Here is a 15547-nt window from a genome sequence, read left to right as displayed (position 1 = left end):
TCCTCACCTGGAAATCCATTCTCTACCTGTCTGGTAGGGATACCTGTTGACAATTGGCCTTGCCCTCAGAACACACCATCTTGTAAGGTGACAAATCCCCAAAATAATGTGGATAATTGGGATTCTTGGGTTCCTCACCTTCCCCCTGCTCCTCTTGAACCACAAGAGTTAGAGCTTTTGGGATCAATTCAAGCTGATGCATGCATTGTTTTTAATTGGACTGGTATGGAGCAACAAAATCCTGACAAGTATCCGGTATCAGTAAATTCCAGTCTCCCAATATATAGAAATTCTTCCTATTGGTGTAATTACAATTCAGCACATGTTTCAGTTTCTTCCAGTTCTCCACTGCAGCTACCTGCTGGGTACTTTCTCATCTGTGGAGATTGTGCCTGGTCTGGTATCCCTTCTAAACTCAAAAGAGGTCCTCGCACAATTGGTTGACTGTCTCTACTGACACCTACTATGTCCATGATATTACAGATGTACCTACAACATAGACAAAAAAGGACGACCCATGCATTTCAGAGCAATTGTAGGGATGATGCTAAGTTTTGGTCCACAGAAGCAACTGTTACTTCTTCTATATTTGTCCCTGGAGCAGAAGCAGCTAGATCACTTACATTGTTAAACAGACTAGGTTGTTGGCTTGCCAACATCTGCTGCATTATCTAGTCTCTTGTTGGATGTAGATTCTATTTGGCATGCTACTTTACAGAATCGTGCTGCTATTGACTTTTTACTATTGGCTCAGGGACATGGCTGTGAAGATTCTGAGGGAATGTGCTGCATGAATCTGTCTGATCATTCTAAGTCGATACATAAGCAGATTAGTGAATTGCACAGGCTTACTGCTCAGTTACAACAACAACATGGCTTTGGGTTAGATGACTGGATAAAATCATTAAGTCTAGGACCATGGTTTTGCTCTATCATTCAATATCTGATTATGCTTGGTTTAGTGATTTTGCTGATTATATGCTTGCTATATTTGTGCTTGCCTTCAGAGAGCTATGCACCAAATTGCCTCATCAGTCACCGATCAGGCAATGTTGGTGCAAGAGAAAAAGAGGGAATTGTTGGAGAATGGTTGCAGAGAGGGGTCATGGATCAATGGAACAGTTATTCATTGATACCTCTCTCTAAGACCCCAGAATCAGAATCAGCCTGTGTCTGGCCTGGGAGCAGAGCTTGGGAAACCAGCTCTGTGTCTAGGCCTGGGAAACTGTACAAGGTCTGTCTAGGCCTGGGAAATAGAACAAGGTCGCAATGAGATAATAAGGACAGGCATAGCCTTGAAGATATGCTCTGTCCTTGGAAGGCATGACTTAGCAATGAGAACTTGGCTTGGAGAACTTAGCTACAGCTGTAAATGCACATAGGAGAAGTAAAACAAAGACCTTTGTAAACTTGACCAATGAGAGCTGTTGCTGACTTTGCTTGTAGCAAACCCTATATAAACTGACAGGATTTTTGAATAAACAAAGCTTGCTTATCAATCATACCGATTGTGCTTCCCTCTGCCCGTGGCATCATTTAATGCCGACATTGAAATCCACGTGGCTGGCTCTGACCCCTCGGCCATCCTGTGGGTGCCCTGTGATGGCACTAAGGGTGATCTGTTCCATAACCTTGCCAGGCACCGAGGTCAGGCTGACAGGCCTGGAGTTCCTCCTTCCAGCCCTTCTTGGGGATGGGCTCACACTGGCACCTCCAGTGCTCTGGGACCTCCCTGCTGAGCCAGCACTGATGGTAAATGATGGAGAGCAGCTTGGAGAGCTCATCCATCAGCTCCCTCATCCCCCTAGGATGGATCCCATCTGCTCCCAGAGACACCTGTGAGCATTTGAGTGGCTCAGCAGGACCCCAGCTGCTTCCTCCTGGATTACAGGGGGGTTGTTCTGCTCCCTGTCCCCATCCAGCAGCTCAGGAGATCACTTGTCCTGAGCACAACTTGACTTACTCTTGAAAACTTGTTGCTATCATGCTGGCATGGTAGTGTGGAGGAAGGTTTTAGAAAGGCCTTGGGAATGGTAAACTGAGGAAAAGGATACATTCATGTATGCCCCATTGTTTTAGAAAGGCCTTGGGAATGGTAAACTGAGGAAAAGGATACATTCATGTATGCCCCATTGTTTTAGAAAGGCCTTGGAAATGAGAAACTGAGAGAAAAGATACATTTATGTATGCTCCACTGTCTCGGGAAAGTCCCGCTTCAGCATTCCTCTGTAAACCCCCTTCTCCCCACCCCTGAGCAGTTCCCATTGGACCTGGCCCCTGGGGTGGTTCTGATGTGCCTTAGCTAGACACTGTCTCTATTGTTTAGACCTTATCTCTTAATTTTGCTGAATAAAACTGTATCTGGGCAATAGTCCGAGGCCTTTGGTCCCTGCTACCGTTCAGGCAATACAATCTCTCTGGACAAGCATACCATTGGTCTCTCTTGGTCTCTTTATCTCGAATCCTAGCGGTGACCGAGGCAACACTGCCGCTCGGACCATGCTAACCCAGACGCTGCCTGGTAAGCCCAGGGCAGCGGGACCGCGGCAAAACCCCAGCCCCGAGAGGGGACAGCTAGCCGGAGGGTCTGGGGGGGCCGGGGAGGGGCGGGGCACAGCGGCGAGAAACCCCCGAGAGCAGCAAGTGGCGATCCAAAGAGAAGCAAAAAAACTGAGGCAAAGGGGTTAAGTACCTCAGCCTTTTCCTCATCCTTGGTAACCATATCCCCCACAATAAGAAATGGGGGTTGTCCTTACCCCACCTTTTGCCATAATGTAGTTATAAAAACATTTTTATTCTCCTTCACAGAAGTGGCCTGGTTAAGTCCGAATTGACCTTTCACCGCTCTAATTTGCTTTCTGCATGACCTAATAACATCCTTAAACATGTCCTGAGTTTCCTGGTCCTCCCTCCCAAAGTGATGCATCCTAATTTTTCCCCCGAGTTCCTGGAAAAAGCCCCAAGCTCTGCCAATGCTGGTGCCTGTCACCTGCCACAGAGACCTGTGGCCCCGGGGGACTTGTGTGCCAGAGGACAGCCAAAGCCAACGTGCCTAGGTGTCTATGTGATCCTTTCTGCAGGTGGCTGCAGGCAGGAGCACCTGGAGCAGCACTTGATAGCCGCACTTGGTATCTGTCAAAAGCTGTTGCTCCTTCCTAGAATGATTTTTGCTTAGAAGTGATAATTTGCAACACAAAAACACCATCCACTGTTGACTTCCAGAGGACAATGACATTCTTACAGAGATACTGTCAAGTTTCCTTGTGTCCTTCTGTTTTTTCTTGCTTTCTGGAAAAGAACATCAGCCCAGCATCTGATGCGCAATGCTCCAGTTGCTGCCTGTCAGGTTGTGGCCAGCAGCTCATATCCAAAGACAAGTGGGTGCTGCCTTCTGGGCAAGGGAATGGACAGGCACGAGCAGAGAATTTCCCTGCTGAAGCTGGGAGGAACCTGGGGAAGTGCAGAAGATTGGGATAATGCTGGCATGAGAGAAGCCGTTCCGTGTCTCTGATGACGGTGCCAGCAGTGCAAAGGAAGAGCCAAGAGAAGCGCTGGAAGCAGACACATCCTGCACTTTTCTGCTGTTCCATGGACAAAGAACTCACTTGTTCCCAAAGCTCCCAAAGACTTGATGCAGGAAGAAAAACATTCAACAGGAGCACCAAAGGCCAGGGGGCTTTCGGCCACTTTCCCTTGCCCACCGCACGCTTGGGCAACTAGCCGAGTGCAAGCGCCCTTTTTCCCCTCCTCTTCATTGGCCTGAAGAATCTGGGCACCAAGAGAAAGCTCCTGGACCTCTGGGTATGACAACAACCATTTATTAATGCTACCCTGGGGTGAAAGGAAGTGCTTGCAAAGGGCAGCTGTTCCTCACAGGCTCAGGTGGCCCCAGCAGAAGCAGCCTGGCGGATCAGTTCTCCACAGCGCTGCAGCAGGACAGCCAGCCACGGCGGCACGGGAAAGGCCGTGACTTCCAGAGCCAGCGGAGTTGATCTTGCACATTCTGGAGTCGGGAGGAGGGAATGGCCTGTACAGCTAAATTGATGTACAGGGTTTGAAGGGCCAGGCATGAGATGGCAGGGCTGGCGTCATCCGCCAGGTCCTGAAGGGCTGCGAGAGAGAGGAACAGAGCCACCGTCAGAGCCTGCGTCTGCAGAAACGTGGGGAGACCCTCCTGCCACGTCCATGCCAGGCAGCTCTTGCCATGGCCTGGAGGAAGCAGGAGACAAGAAGGGCGAGCTGGAAGGTGCTGGCCACGAATGTGCCACAGGCCCCCGAAAGGTCTGTGTGCTGTGCCCACGCTGTCCTTGGTGCGTGCCGGGCCAGGGAAGGCAGCTGCCAGCGGCAGCCCCCGCTGAGAGCCCGCTGGCCTCACTCACCCCTGCAGAGGATGCGGAACTCTTGCTGCTGTCCTCTGAGGCAGCGCCCGGCCATCCCTTGGGAACAGAGAGCGTGAGCTGGCTCCAGAGCCACAGCTGCCGCCCGCGGGCGCTGCCCGGCCCGAGGCCACACGGGCTCCTGGCCCGGCAGGGCTCAGCCCGGGCCCCTGGCGCATCCTGCCGCCCCAGGGCACGGCTGCCAGAGGGCGGCGGCAGCGCCGAGGCCAGGCGGGGCTCCAGATGGCCGCGCGCGGATGCTGCTGCCGGGGCAGCAGGCGGGGCTGGGGCCGAGCTGCGGCGGGGCGGGGAAGGAGCCGGGCTCGTGGCTCACCCATGAACCTGACGGCCGCCTCTCGCAGGGGCTCCTGTGGGCTCTGCACGTAGGGCAGGGCCCGGCGCAGGTGCTCGGCCGCTCGGCTCCTGTCCTCTGCCAGCTGCAGAGAGCGGAGGGGCACGAAGGGAAGGGTTGGTGCGGGCCCTGCCCCTCGGCCGGGCGCTCCCTCCGCCCGGCGCCGCTCCCCCTGCCCACACAGCGCCGAGGCCCGGCCAGCAGCCGCCGGCGCCGGGCTCTGCAGGGAGCAGAGGGCCCGGCGAGCCGCGGTGCCGCCCCGCGGCAGAGCCCGGCTGCCTCGGGGCTCCCTCAGCACCGGCCTTGGGGCCAGAGGAGCCTGGAGCAGAGCCCGCGCGGCCCAGGGAAGGCAGCGGCGTGTGGGGCGTCGGCCGGTGCCCCTGCGGGCAGCACTGGGCAGGGGCCGCAGCTGCCAGGGCACAGACTGGGCACCGTGGGCAGGCGGCTTCTCCAGGCCGGGGCTGGGGCTTCCGGGCTGTGCTTACCAAGCGCTCGGCAAAGCTCCACATCTGATCCGTTTTCAGCAGCTGCTGAAGATCCCTTCTCTTCAGGAACCTTACTGCAGAAAGCAGCGTTTCCCGAGAGGCCTGCAGAGCGGCAGAGACACGGACATGGCACCGCAGCCCAGGGCACAGGAGCCACGTCCCCGTTCCAAGGCCAGGAGGGAGCTGGAGCCCATGAGGAGGAGCCAGGCTGTGGGGAGACAGCTGAGCCCCCTGCCATGGGGACCCCGGCGCCCAGGAGCCCTCACCTGTGCCACACGGCAGTTCTCATCGTGGCAGTTGAAGAAGAGTGGGAGCAGGCTCTGGCTCACAGGCTTCTTCAGGGGCTTTTTTCCCTTGGCCACCACCAAATTCATCACCTCTTGGAAGAGGCAAACGGAGAGCAGCTTCACAAGGCTGTTGTCCTGTTGGAAAGGAAGCAAAACCCCTCCACACCAGCTGCTTCAGGACCCCCTATGCACAGGCACAAGGCACCGGGCTTCCAGGCGGCGCCCGGTGCCCGTGGCTGGGGGCACAGAGCCTTACATTGTCAAAGAGTTGCCAGAGCGCCTCAGCCAGCTGCAGGGCGATGGGGCTGGATATTGCAAGGTCTTTGTTGCAAAGCACAGAGCTGAGAACAACGATGGACATCTCAACAATGTCTTCATCCACAGCCCACAGGAGTTTGCCAAGGCTTTCAGTCAGGCTGTACATTCTTTCGTTCTGTGTGGAAAACAAGGCTGTACAACCCCACGCTGCTGCTGCTGCTGCAGGGCTCAGAGGCTGAAGGCCTGTCCCAGAGCACTCAGGCAGCTGAACAGCCACCCTGGAGAGCTGGGAGCAGCTGCCACAGCTCCCAAAGGAGCCAAGCCCAAGGAGCTGCTTTCCCCAGCCCCACGCTGCCAGCACAGCTTCAGCTGCTGCCTCCTTCTCACCATCGAGGGGTCCTGGCTGAGCACCACGAGGCCTCTGAGCGCCACGCGACGCATCTCTCTGGACTTGCTCTGCAGGTGCCTTGTCATGATCTGCAGGACGTTTTCAGCGCATTCACTCAAGTCCAGGCAGTCCAGGACCTGAAAGGCACAGAGCAGTGACAGGAGTGCCCAGCTGGCAGGAGCTCAGAACTGCACAGGGCTGAGCCAAGGCAGCAGCACAGGGCACCATCCCAGGCAGCTGCGGCTACCAGAGGGCAGAGGCGTGGGAGGCAGCTGAGCGAGGCAGCGCTGGCCATCGGGCTCACCTCCACCAGGAAGGCCAGAGCGGGCAGTTCCCAGTCTGAATTGTCTTGGCTGAGTAAGTCAAAGAGGCAGGATGCCATGCTGCAACACCAGATGATGGAGACACGGCGCATCTCCCTGGGGGGGAGAAAAAGGCACCATTGCTCCTGAGCTGAGTGGCCAAACCTCTCCCAGGGCTGACTCACAGAAGTCTGGTCTTCTCCCGAGCACTCCCGAGCACGGGTGCTTTGGAGGCAGCTGCTCCAGGGCACCCTCCTCTCCCAGCCCATTCCAGTCTGCTCATCCCTTCCTTGGGGACAAGGCCCTGCCGCCCATGAGCACAGGGACTGCATGGGGTGATCTGGGCTCAAAGGAGAGGGGCGGTGGGGAGAATGAGGTCTCACCTGGCCAGCAGACCCACTGCATAGTGGTGGGTGTCGGCACAGAGCAGTGTGTCCCAGGCACACCTGCGTTCCATTGCTAGCACCACGTCCTCGTACTGCATTTGGCAGAGCAGGGCCTTCAGGGTCTGCAGTGCAAAGCTGTGTGCAGAGCAAAGCCCAGGTCACGCTGGGAGGCCCGGCTCCTGCCCTGGGAGCATGGCAGGGATGGGGAGACTGGGAAGACTGGCATGGAGCACCTGTTGGGGTGGGCGGCAAGGCCGTGTTGCTCCTGGCATCTCTTCCAGAAGGTATCCACCTCTTCTGGCATATTCAGCGTGCTGATGTAAGCTTGGAAGAGCAGACGCAGAAAGAGGTTGGGGAAATACTCTAGCATTACAGGTGGGCACCAGGTCAGAATGAAGAGCCTCCACAGTGTCAAGGTTGCCTGCAAGAAATAAAACAGCCAGAGACAGTAATCAGTGCCAAGACATGCATGTGGCATGGCCCCAGCCTGCGATGGAGAGGCCAAGGGAGACACATGGGGAGCAGCCAGCCTGGTGCCCCAGAATCTTGCCCCCAAGCCAGGTTTCAGCCCAGCGCCTGAGGCAGGGAGATGCAGCTGGGGGCAGGGCAGAGAGCTAGCTGCTGGAGAGGTGGCCTGGGGGCTGGCAAAGGCTGCTTCCAGAAACTCACAGCCAGGGCAAAGACCCCTGTGCTGTCCCCATCGGAGGTGTACATGCTGTCCTCTGGCCAGGCGCTCAGCACATCGAGGAGGAGCTGCAGCGCCGGCTCCGCGGTCCTGCTCGAGGACATGATGGTCCCCCACATGATCACGGCAGCTCTGTGGGGCCAGAGCTCTGTGTCAGGGGGGTCTCAGCCACAGCAGCGTGGCCTGGGCAGCTGCAGGGGCCTGCACTGGCCCTCAGCCCTGCCTCTGACTCCTGGCCCTGGCTGGCAGCAGCCAGCCAACCCACGTGGGTCCAGGCCCTGAGGGGCAGGGAGGGAGCATGGCAGCAGGCTCCGGAGTTGACATGCCAGGACTGGAAAACAGAGGGGCCAGAGGCTCCTGGAACTCTCCACCTGTCTGTCAGGGACAGGCTCTACGGGGTGGGGGGGCCGGTGAAGCCTAAGGCCTCAAGGCAGGTGGGGATGCCATGCCTGTCACACGATGGGGCCCAGCGCAAGAGAGTGATCAGCACGTCACAGGGGTATTCCTTGGTCAGCTCCAGAAGGGCCTTGTCCAGCCTGTGCTCAGCAGATTTGTTGGCCGTGAGCCACTGGTGGATGTACCTCACCACGGCTGGCACCTACAGAAGGCACAGGGAGACTTGGAGAGCTGCCAGGGCAGCAACTTGCCCAGCTTCCCCTGAGAAGTGCTTCCCTTTCCACCACATTGGGCTGGACCTCACAGGCTGAGGGAGCCCAGCAGACCCAGCATGATGTGCCACACCATTCCTGGGGCAATCAAGCCCTTGCCCCAGACTGCTTACTTGCTTTGCATTGGAGACACCCTTCTCCACCAGCAAATCCAGCATGGCAGCACTGGTCTCGGCACTGAAGAGGTGAAAGCTTGCCAAGATCCCGGTGCCCACACCTGTGGTCTCTTCCTGCCTAATGCACGTGATGAATTGACAGATGGTCTGCAGGAGAAGAGCAGGAAGAGAGGGAGAATGCATGGAGTGCTGCAACCACTCGGTGCTGGGCTGAGCAGTGCCAGCAGGCCCAGCCCAGGTGGGGATGGCCGCAGGTACCTGCGCTGTTCTGCGGAAGCGGCCATGGGCGGGTTCCTGTTCTTGTGTCCGGTCCAGGGCTGCATCTGGTAAAGAGCGAGCACGGCCAGAGCTCCTGAGGGCCTGCAGGAGAGGCGGGAGAACACAGCCCAGCCCTGTTCTCTCCTGGCAGGGAGAGCCTCGTGATGCCCCAGGGATGGAGCTGCCATGTGGTCCAGCCCCAGCCCAGCTTCTGTCCTATCCATGGGCATGTGGGATGGGATGGGATGGGATGGGATGGGATGGGATGGGATGGGATGGGATGGGATGGGATGGGATGTGGCCAAGCTGGCTGCAGCCACCAGCCATGCAGCCCAGCAACCCAGCTCTGCCACTCACCCTCCTGCAGCTGCTTGAATGGCACCATCTCTTCAGTCTCGTGCACTGGGGCAGCTCCAGGGCCTTCTTCCTCTTCCTCCACCCAGGCCAGCTTGGGCACTCTTGGGGGTCTCTGCTCCATGTCAGTGACTGGAACTGTGGCTACTTGCAGGAGAGATGCCTCGGAAAACTCCGAGTCAGCAAGTCCTGCTTTTGTGCCTGCACGGCACCTTCAAGAGAGAAGCCTCAGGAAGGCTCAGGACAGCAAGTCCTGCACTCTGGTCTCGAGGGCCCCTGCCACAAGGACAGGAGACTCCTGTCAAGGATTGTGCTCTGGCCTCAAGGGCACTGGTGGCAGGGATGGGAGATGCCTCCAGGGCACCAAGTCCCACGCTCTGCCCTTGAGGGCACCTGCAGAATTGAAGCCTAGGAAGGCCACGGGTCAGCAAGTCCTGTGGTCTGGCCTCGACGTCAGCTGCAGGAATAACGCCTCAGAAATCTCTGGGTCAGACACGAACGAGTGTGCTGTGTGGGGGCTCCTCACAGCACTGCTCTGTCCTGTCCTGTCCCGTCGCGTGCTCGGAGCACTGTGGCATGGTCCTGTCACTGTCAGCTCCTATGTCACCACGTGTCACAAAGGTCCCTTTGACACACTGTTCCATGCCATAGTGACCATGCTGCAGCGTGTCACAAAGGGACCCTGCACACACTGCCCCCTGCGCTACGGCCGCCCCTGGCTCACCCAAAGTGGCTCAGGTTGGAAGGAATCCCTCACCCCAACTGTCTAAGACAGCCCAACAGGGTCTTCAGGAATGGCTCAAACCATCAGCAAACGCTGCCCTGCTCTGCGGGCTTAGGGCAGCAGAAGGAGCCCCCAGGGCTGCCGATGCAGCCTCGCTGGGAAGGTCACGGGGCCTTCCACAGAAGCTGGCACGGCCTCCTCGGGACTCGTCCCAGCCCGTGGCCATCCCAAACCTGCAGGTGTGGCACGCACAAGGAACTGTGGGCCAGGGCAGGAATGCCACCCCCCGAGCTCTGGCAGCGCTGGTGCCGTCTTCTGCCCCAGAGACCTCTGCCCCTGGGGGCTTCTGTGCCAGAGGAAGCCAAACCCAGGTGCACTGGGCCTGTGTTCCTGCCTGCAGGGGCTGTTGGCAGGAGCACCTGGAGCAACTGCTGGCAGCGCTTGCTCTCTGTCAGAAGCTCTTACTCCATGCTGAAATTATTTTTTCATTGAAGTTACTGCCTTCAGCACAAAAACACCTTAGCGGCAAAGGCACAGAAAAATCTGGCAAGGAAGAATCCTCAATTCAGGAAAGCTTTACATCCCATTGTTCAACTCAAGTAGTTCCAAAACACTGCAAACTTCCCAAAATATTTTGGATGGCCTGAGGAGGTGAAGATTTGGAATTTTGCTTCCCATCTCAAAGCAGCAACTCATTTGCCTTAACCTCATCCATTGAGGGTCACTTTACCGAACATAACACTACACAAAAAAGGGCAAAACCAAGGATCATTCTTTGGTTTGCAAATGGTTTTCTATGAAGGGATGATAATATCCTAGGTCTCTTAAGGATTAAAAGCTCTCAAGAAATGAAAGTCCACTCAGTGGTACAAAAGTAGCTCAAACAAATGAGTAGATGGCAAAAGGGCTAATCCTCCCCCTGCTGCAGATATCTAAATGCCCAGTAAAGTACAGCTCTCCCCTCTTGTTCCCTGCAGGAGAATCAGGACCATGAAAAGGAAAAGTCACAAATATTCTTTCTGCCCTCTGTAACCAAAGCTGTGCCAAAGCACAGATGCTGCCTTCAAAGTGACTCTAATTCCAGCCTAGAGCTCTCACCTTCCAGACAACTCCTTCCTCAACACCCCACCAACACCAACTCCCCCAAACTCCTGCACAGAAGCCCTCAACACCCAGTCAGGGGCCCCAGCTGTCCCCGTCCCTCTGCAGAGCTTTCCCACCCTCCAGCAGATGCCCTGGTTCCCTGCACATGCCGTGGGATGGCACTCGGGAGGATCTGCTCCAAGGCCTTCCCCTGGAGCAAGCTCAGGCTGCCAGGCCTATGGATCCTGGATCATGCTTCCCACCGAGCCTTTCTGTGCATGGCTGTTCCATCTGCACCTCTGGGCTCAGCTCAGACTTCTCCACTAAACCAGGAGTGCTGGTAAAGGATGGAGAGCAGCCTGGCAAGCTCTTTCTCCAGCTCCCTCTTTACTCTTGGGGAGGTAGAACATTCCACAGGAAAGCAACTGATGCCACAAGGAGAGGGGTGGCCTCAAGCACCTTTGGCAATGAAACAAAGCCTTTGTTTGACATAAGTAAGCACAAGCAATTCCCAAAAGTAAACAGGTAATTAGCACAGCCATACATAAGTACTCAGCACCAGTTAGCATAAGAAAAACCTGGCAGGGTGTCGTGGTTTGACACAGAAAGAGAATTTTTTCCGGAAGGAAGTGGTCAATTTAGATATTGACCAATTGAAGATGGACACACCTCTGAGAACACAGAGGGGTTAAAAGCAGAATTCCCAGGGGAACTCGCTCTCTTTGGTTCCGGTCAGCGTGCAGTGCAAACTCTCCCCTGCCCAGCCACGAGCTGGGTGGGGAAGGGGAAGCCCCATGGCCTGAAAGGAAGGCCAAGGATGGAGTGACTGGAACCGGGCTGGCCCCTGCAGATGGAAGGGTGAAAGAAATCTGGGATGTCTCCATCCCCCCCCCCCCAGGGTTTCTCTCCCGAGAGGGAGAGAGAAAGAGACAGCGGCAGTCCTGTCAGCAATTCCACCGCGAGGAAGGAGGAGCGGGGGGAGCTGCAAGGTGCCCAGTGCGTGGGAGTTGCTGGATGTCTGGGCATTGAGCCATCCCTGGGAGTTCGGACTTTTAACCCTTCCTTGAGAAATGAAAGCTTGTGAATTTTTTTTCCTTCCCCTCCTCAGTTTGAAAGAGAGGAAGAGGGACACCTTGGACCCTGGGATGTTGGAAGGAGGAATTCTGGATGGGAGGGGGACAAGGAGTGGCTTTTGGCTGGACTTTTCCGTGTTAGCCACAACCTGAACCAATCTTCTCCTCCAAGAGGGACTGTGTTTTGGGAGGATGCCAGTGAGTCAAGAGACCTGATTCAGCTGGGAAAAGACAAGACTGCAGTGAACGGAGAAAAGGTTAGGCGGTTTGTGGTGGCGTCCCCCTGTCCTGGAAAGGAAAGGGAAGAGAAGAAGATCTCTGTTCTTGAGCCCTCGGCCCCAGGGGAAAATGGGGGGGACTGTGGTCCCAAACAATGAAAAACTGAACTGTTGTTTTCTCCCCTCTTGGCAGGGCATCCTTGAAAGGAAAAATCCTAAAAGCAGTCTGTCCATCCATGCATTGGTGGTGAGAGCACTGTGCATGGAAAGGAGAAGGGTCACCATGGCAAACTTTTCTCCGGGTGGTGCCATGTGTGACATGGAAACACAGGATGTGGAGCTGTGTTTCTTGGGGGGTCTGTGGCACAGGAGAGACTCTGTTCCCTCGATGGACTGAGTATCGATTGTTTGGAGGGTGGAAACCTGATTGGGGTCCAGATTGTGTCTCACTGTGGTTTGTTGGAGTTGGGTGGTGGGGGGAGGAATATTTTGCAAGGTTTTCACTTGATCTTTGTGTGGGTTTTTTTTCCCCTTCTTTAGTTTTCTCTTTTCTTTTGTAGTAGTAGCTTAATAAAGTTTTTTTTTTCAGTTATTAAGCTTGGGCCTGCTTTGCTCTGTTCTAGATTCCACTTCACAGCATTCAAGGGAGAGATCACATTTTCATGGGGGCACTGGCATTGTGCCACTGTCAAACCATGACACAGGCCTAAACTGACCTGAGAGTGACTTGACAAAAAGTTTTAGACAGTGTACCAGAAGAACTAAGGGCAAGTGTGGAGTCAGCCCTGTGCAGGGAAGCCATGAGGAGGACTTTGTGCTGCTTTAGGGCATCGAGACCGCTCCTGGCCAGCGCCTGGACATCAGCTTCAAGGATAGGAATCTGACCCAATGTATTTCCAACCCCCTGCCTATCGAATCGCCTCAGCAGTGTAAAGATGGATGGTATGTTTGGTACAGTTCCTGCATCAACCCACTGAAATTTATACGTGTCGGAGGAATATTTTAGTGGGGTGCAGACCCCCGCCCTCCTGTCAGGTCAATAAAAGAGCTTTTGGCAGACCGTGCATTTGCCTGCCAATTTCTTTGAATGAGGGAGACCCCTCAGGACTGCTATATCCTGAGGGAACACCATTGGCCTTGACCTGTAGGCAGCTGCACAAGCTTCAGATCTGCTGCCTCAGCTTCCAGGACCTCTCTTGGCCAGCATCCTGACGTGGATGCAGAACTGCAGTGAGGCACTGCCAGGACCCAGCAGGACAGGACTGCCTGTGTTGTGTCCACATAGCACCCCTCACACATCCAGGGTCATCCTGAAAACAGACAAATGCTCAGCTGTCAGCAGAGGGGAGCAAGGAGCACTGGGCTCCTCTCAGGGTATCTCAGCTGGGCTCGCTCCACAACATGCCCCCATTTTAAGGCCTGCTGATGCCCAGCTGCCAGAAAGGCCTACCTTGTTTTCTCCAAGATGCACAGGGTGAGCCAAAGATGCAGGACACTCTAGGAAGAAATCTTTCCAAGCCTTTTCTGCGGCCAGACACACACCAAGATCAGCCAAGACTCTCCATGCTGCCTGGCCCACACAGCCCAGCTCTGTGCTGGCCCTGGGCCACAGCAGCTTCCACCAAGCAAGTGCAAATGCATGTAGCCAAGAGTTGAAACACAGCAGACAGGGACGATGTGAAAAGTTTGTGCGTAAAGGCTGTTAATTCACAGCTCTCAGAGAGAGCTTTGGGGCTCACAGCTGGACAGAGATGCTGCTGCTCACACCTCTGTCCAAAGCGGGGGATCACACCTTGCTGCAGGTGCTTGGTCGGTCTCTGCAGGTTGAGGTGGATGCCAAACCTGCTCTTCACAGCCTTCTCCCTTGCCCTGCCCCTCTGCTAAACACAACATGCCTCAAGGACTGAAAGGACCCCAGAGAGCCAAAGGGGGACCCTTGCACCTGCATCACTGGGAGCTCCCTGGGAAGCACTGTCCTTGAGAAGCAAGCCCCTTTCCTCCAAAGGCATTTCCCCAAATGTGTAGCTTTCCTGGGGAACACCAACACACTCTTAAGAAAAGCTGGCGAGGCTGAATGATTTCCAGTCCTCTCAGGACAGGCGCTCCAGCTGTAGCCCATATTCCCCCAAGTGTGTTTCCAGGTGGAGGCTCAGAGGTGCAGCCCCAGGCGCTCTACAAACACAAGCTGCCCACTGCCTCTTCACCTGCCTCAACTCCAGCCTGTGGTCACGGCAGCAAAACCAGGCTGTTCCCAGCCAGAGCCCAGAGCCCTGTTCCTGCAGGATGCTCTTGCCAGCACCTTCCAGGACTCTCCGCTGTGCACGCAGCGCTTTTCATGCCTGCTCTCAACAGGCCTTGGAAGGTAGAGCACAACCTGGCTGGCTCTGCCACCAGCACACCCCAAAGACAGGCAGAGGAAGAAGCAGCATGGGTTGTTTTGCAGCCATACCCAGGAGAAACTGGAAGGTGCCCTCCCTCTGGTCTCACTTGGTTGGCTTTCTGACTGGCTCTGAGGCTGGGACTGCCATTCCTTGGTTCTGGGAACCAGAACCACATCTGGGATCCCGGCACTGCCTGACAGCGCTCCAGGCTCTGGCACAGTCTGAGTTTCGGGCACCGTGCTGCTGCTTCATTTGCTCTTAGGCACACCCAAAGCTCTCGGTTAAGCCCAGATGGTCTCTGGTTCTGCCCTCTCCAGGGATTGCAGCTCCCTGCCCAGGCATTGCAGCTCGCCCGGCCAGCCCCTGCTGACTGCCCACTGCCCTCATTCACACTCAAGGAGGTCTGAGATGAAATCAGAGCACCCAGACAAGGATAAGAAAGGAGGGCCCTCGCCACCCACGGGGGAGCCAATGGTTGAGATCATCACCAAGTCCCTGACGTACAAAAGTCTATGTAATCTGCACAAAGACATTGCACGACAGGGACGTGAGGCTTATGCAACCTGGTTACTGCGTGTCTGGGACCTTAGGAGAACAGGCATGCAACTGGATGGTGGTGAGGCAAGGAATTTGGGACCCTTGACCCAGGAGCCAGGTATGAATCAGATTTTTGTAAGAGAGCCAGGCTCCCTTTTCCTCTGGGAGCAGCTTTTAATGAGTGTCAGAGAGAGGTTTGTCCACAAGGAGAGAATGCAGGAGCACCACCATAGAATGAGCTGGAAGACCCTTGAGGAAGGGATCCAACAGCTGAGAAAAGTGGCAGTATTGGAGGTACTCTTTGGGAGGGAGGGACAGCATGATAATGACCCTGGCAAGGTCAGGTGCACAGGGCAAATGCTGTGGAGTCTGGCAAATCTAGGGCCATGTCAAGCACCACCTTCATTGCAACAATTACTGCTGATACCAACCGAGAGACAGTGGGTTCTGCTGCCAACAAGTTTAGAAATTGTGAGAGTATGGTCAATGGCCTGATGCAGGCTCATGGCTCTGCTGTGATCAAGGAACTCAAAGAGGAGTTTAAAGAGGAGATGAGGAAGATTGGAGATTGATTGCATTATTGTGCCTTGAATGAAGGGACTCCACCACTGAGCGC

This window comes from Lonchura striata, chromosome 37 (assembly GCF_046129695.1).
Source record: "Lonchura striata isolate bLonStr1 chromosome 37, bLonStr1.mat, whole genome shotgun sequence".
Lineage (NCBI taxonomy): Eukaryota > Metazoa > Chordata > Aves > Passeriformes > Estrildidae > Lonchura > Lonchura striata.
Note: the sequence above shows the minus strand (reverse complement) of the source record.